The sequence below is a fragment of the Zea mays genome, chromosome 5 (genome assembly GCF_902167145.1).
Source record: "Zea mays cultivar B73 chromosome 5, Zm-B73-REFERENCE-NAM-5.0, whole genome shotgun sequence".
Classification (NCBI taxonomy): domain Eukaryota; kingdom Viridiplantae; phylum Streptophyta; class Magnoliopsida; order Poales; family Poaceae; genus Zea; species Zea mays.
Window position 1 is genome coordinate 1,536,416 of NC_050100.1, and position 5,359 is coordinate 1,541,774.

Consider the following 5,359-nt stretch of genomic DNA (forward strand, 5'->3'; position numbering starts at 1 on the left):
GGGACTTTGGCTACAATTTGAGCAAAGTCCCACTCCTATATGATAATGAGAGTGCTATCCGCATGGCGGATAATCCTGTTGAACACAGCCGCACAAAGCATATAGACATCCGGCATCACTTTTTAAGAGACCACCAACAAAAGGGAGATATCGAAGTGTTTCATGTTAGCTCCGAGAACCAGCTAGCCGATATCTTTACCAAGCCTTTAGATGAGCAGACTTTTTGCAAGTTGTGTAGTGAGCTAAATGTCTTAGATTCGTGGAACTTGGATTGATTTATAGCATATATGTGTTTATGCATTTGATCATGTTCCTTATGCATTTTGTTGCTTATTTATGGTGCTCAAGTTGTACAAACACTCCCCGGACCTCACAAGTCCTTTTGCAAGTGATGCACATATTTAGGGGGAGATGTATTACAACTTGACCCTTTGAGACTAACCATATGCTTGAGTTTGCCTGATCTAGTCTCAAGGGTGGATTGAAAGGGAAAGGTGGACTTGGACCATGCAAGACTTCCACTGCACTCCGATGAGAGAGTAACTAACTCCAAGTTCATCTCCATGCTCTTATTGCCTTTTTACTCTAAGTTGAAGATTTTGGTGAGGCAATGGGGTTAAAGGGCCAAAGTTGATCCCGTTTTGGTGCTTGATGCCAAAGGGGGAGAAAATAAGGCCAAAGCAATAAATGGATCAGCTACCACTTGTGAATTTTGAAAAATAGTAGAGTTAGAGTTTTTGTTTGTCAAAATACTCTTATTTGCCTCTTATTGTCAAAAGTTGGTCTCTTGTGGGGAGAAGATTTAATTATGGCAAAAAGGGGGAGTTTTTGAAATCGTTGATCAATTTCTCTTGGAACAACTCTTGCTATGTCTCAACGAGTGTTTTTGACTTAGAGATAGGAAATTGAGTTTGATTTGCAAAAACAAACAAAGTGGTGGCAAAGAATGATCCATATATGCCAAATTTGATTCAAAACAAATTTGAGTTCTTATTTGAATTGATTTTGTACTTGTTCTACTTACTTTATGTTGTGTTGGCATTAATCACCAAAAAGGGGGAGATTGAAAGGGAAATGTGCCCTTGGGCTATTTCTAAGTGTTTTGGTGATTTAGTGCCCAACACAAGTGCCTAAGTGTAAAATGGTGGACAAAGTACAAATCAAGTATAAAGGTATGTTTCTCAGACTTAGTACATTGTTTTAGAGACTAATGTATTGTGTCTAAGTGCTGGAAACAGGAGAAAACAAATTGGAGAGAGATAGCTTTGTTTCAGCCAAAGCCAACTCTGTCTGGGTGCACCGGACTGTCCGGTGGTGCACCGGACAGTGTCCGGTGCGCCAGGCTGGCTCAGGCGAACTTGCCGCTCTCGGGAAGGAATTAACGGCGTACGACTATAATTCACTGGACTGTCCGGTGTGCACCGGACTGTCCAGTGAGCCAACGGTCGGCCGGGCCAACGGCCGGCTGTGCGATCTGCGCGAGACACGTGGCCGAGCCAACGGTCGGGAGGGGGAACCGGACTGTCCTGTGTGCACCGGACAGTCCGGTGTGCACCGGACAGTGTCCGGTGCGCCAACGGCTCCAAGGCGCCAACGGTCGGCTTCGCCAATTAAGGAAGGAAATCCGCACCGGACAGTGTTCGGTGGTGCATCGGACTGTCCGGTGCACCAGGCGACAGAAGGCAAGAATTGCCTTCCTGGAATGCACTCAACGGCTCCTAGCTGCCTTGGGGCTATAAAAGGGACCCCTAGGCGCATGGAGGAGCACACCAAGCATTCTCTAAGCATTCCTAAGCACTAAGACATCGATTCCGCGCTTCTGATTCCTTGCAATAGCAATTAGAGCTCTAGTTGAGTTGTGAACTCATTGAGTTGTGTTGTGAGCTCTTGTTGCGACTTGTGTGCGTGGTGTTGCTGTGATTTCTTGTCTTGAGTGTGTTGCTTATCCCTCCCTTACTCCGTGCTTCTTTGTGATCATCAAAGTGTAAGGGCGAGAGGCTCCAAAGTGTGGAGATTCCTCGCAAACGGGATATAGTAAAGCAAGCAAAACACCGTGGTATTCAAGTGAGTCTTTGGACCGCTTGAGAGGGGTTGATTGCAACCCTTGTCCGTTGGGACGCCACAACGTGGAGTAGGCAAGCGTTGGTCTTGACCGAACCACGGGATAAACCACTATGCCATCTCTGTGATTGATCTCTTGTGGTTATTGTGTTTTGTTGAGACTCCTCTCTAGCCACTTGGCATTATTGTGCTAACGCCTAATCAAGTTTTTGTGGATTAAGTTTCAAGTTTCACAGGATCACCTATTCACCCCCCTCTAGGTGCTCTCAGTGTCCTTGACCACTTTTACTTATCCAATAATGTTCTTTATAATCATTTTATCATGCATAAGCTTAATTTTGATGGGACCCAATAGGTCACCCTAATTTGGTTATCTTTTCACCTTGTATACCCCTAAACTTTTGGGTAGTCTTTGCTATTGCTATATATGGTTTTGGGTGTTGAGATAACTATTACACATGATTATTCTTTATTACTGTTCTATTTCTGTTCATGATAAGACAACTATGTTAATTGGAACATCGAGTTTAACTTGAGAAACATGTGCCACCACAAGGGTGGAATGGGACGCCCTTGGCTGACTAACTAGAAAAGCTAGTGAAGGACTACCTTACCCGAAAGGGGCAAGGGGAGTAGGGGAATAGGCGTGTAGGGAGGTTCTCGGGTTGATTTTGCTGCGATGGCACTCAGACGGGGGATTCCTGTATTGCTCTTCCTAAAAACTGTAGCGGGTTTTCTGAAGCTAGTGAAACTTTGTAAAGGCCTCATAGTGGATCCCTAGCCATTCACCTCGGTAGTGTTTAAGGGCCTTGCAAACCCAGGCTACATGGGATACACGACTTGTGGGTACATGGTACAACCTCTGCAGAGTGTAAAACTGGTATAATAGTCGTGCTCACGATCATGAGCAGCTCAGGACTCTTGCATGATTAATTTATAGAACTAAATTCAATTTGTCATTTGCATCGCATTGGGATTTATTATTAATTTTGATATACTATTACTCTGGTTCGGTATCTACTTATATTTAGTAACTACTAATAAAAGTTGACCAACTTATTAAAAGCAATGCTCAGCTTTCACCCTTATTTATTAGTCAGCCTTACACTTCACATGAACTCCCACCTTTGGTGAGTTCATGCACATTATTCCTCACAACTTGTTGAGCTATAATCTTTTGTGAGCTCACCCTGCGATATATAAACCCCCCACAGGAGAAGAACAGGTGGAATATGAGGAGCCGTACAATGAGGAGTACAAGTTGATCTAGGTGGCGTCTCCTAGTCAGCTTTGTGGCGCCAAGGAATAATACTTAGTTCGCTTTATTATTACCATTTATTTTTGTAAGACTTCTGTTGTGTAATAATGACATTTATGATATTTGTGACATTTATTTCTATACATTTTGTCATTATATGTGATGCTCTTCTTTGGCGCATATATGAGACGCACCTGACTTTATCCCTTAAATCAATGAAGACAGAGATAGAAATGAAGTGTCCATAGATAAAAGACACAGAGAGGAGAAAGTTCATATTACAGACAGTGAAGAAGCGAAAGAAAGTGACTTGCTAGGGGAAACCTTTATCACTAGCATAGAGATGGGTGATTCTCAGAAATACAAAAATTGGGACATTGGAAAAAATCAGAGCGAGAGAATTTCTTATACACAGTAATTCAAAAAGATATCCCTGTGACCTATTGGGTCCCATCAAAATGGGGGTATCCTCATGTCAAAAAAATTGTCTGATGTTGTTTAGGATGTCCATGTACTATATTGCTCTTTGCTTGTGAGTTTTAATTAGAGCCCCCATGCCTGACATGTATGCTTATTTTTTTTATCTCCATCAACCATCCTTGCATAGTGAAATTAGGTAGTGTTTGATTGCAGAGTTGGAACTGATTTCAACGTATAACATGTTTGGTTCAGTTTTAGATTAGATGAAATGGAGCCACTCCAAAAGTAGAACATTTCTTCAATATGTTGTATTCTTGGGCTTCACAAAAATGATTGAATCTATGTGCTCCACTCCTCATTCCTGTCAGTAGGCTCTTAATCTAGAACTAAAGGTAGAATAGAGTTGCTCCGTTCTATTTTTCACTCTCGAACCAAATAAAAGTTAGAGCGACACCGTTCTAATTAGTAATTATACCTTCTATCCTTAGGGGTGTTTGGTTTCATCAATAATATTTAGTCCATATCACATCGAATATTTAAATGATAATTACGGGTATTAAATATATTTTAATTATAAAATTAACTACACAAATAAAGATTAAAAGACGAGACGATTTATTAAAACTAATTAAATATATATTTAATACTTATAATGATATTTAAATATTTAGGCCCCCTTTGGCAGGGCTCCTAACGGCTTCGGCTCTGGCTCCTCTGGTTTCTTGGTTTCTCTAGAGGAGCCAGAGCCGTTTTGTAATTCATTTGGCAAAACAGCTTCTCACGAGGAGACGGTGGCAGAGACTGTAATTTCGTGAAACATTATTGTGTGCCGGATAGAAGGAGCCAATAGAAGCTTGTTTTCTCGTGCTTCGTCTCCCAATAGCAAAACGGCTCTAACTCTTTGATGGCTCTTGGTGAGGAGCCATTTTTTAAGACCGTTTGGTATGACTTCACGAAGAGCCAGAAAAAGAGCCACCGAGAGAGCCCTGCCAAAGGGGGCCTTAATATGACACGATAAACTTTAGTCAGAGGAACCAAACATCCCCTTGGAACCAAACACCCCTTTACAATCTGGAACAAAGCCACTCTGTCTAACTAGGCCCTCAAACCAAACACTTTCTTAGGGGGGTGTTTGAATGCACTAAAACTAATAGTTAGTGGCTAAAATTAGTTGAAACATCCAAACGCCCTAGCTAATAGTTCAACTATTAGCTATTTTTGGTAAATTAGTTAATAGTTAGGTAGCTATTTGTTAGTTAGCTAATTTTATCACCAATTTTTAGCCAACTAACTATTAGTTATAGTGTATTCAAACACCCCCTTAATTTTATTTTATCTATAAACATACACTTTGCTTTCTGAAACAGAATTTTAATCCCACTCGGCGCCATGTAGAATTTTAATGCCACTCGGGCGGCCCAATATCTCAATTGTCGTACGGGCTTACGCTCCAATTCATTTATCCATATAGAAGAAAAGGCCTACTTTAGGTTGACCAGCCCCACCCGTCAACCGCGGGCCCGACGCGCTGCAGCCGCCACCGGCCCGCGCACGCGTGAATCGGGTCGCCTTCCGTATCGAAACTCTGCTCCCTCCGCTGCTTGCCTTGCGGCGGCTCCT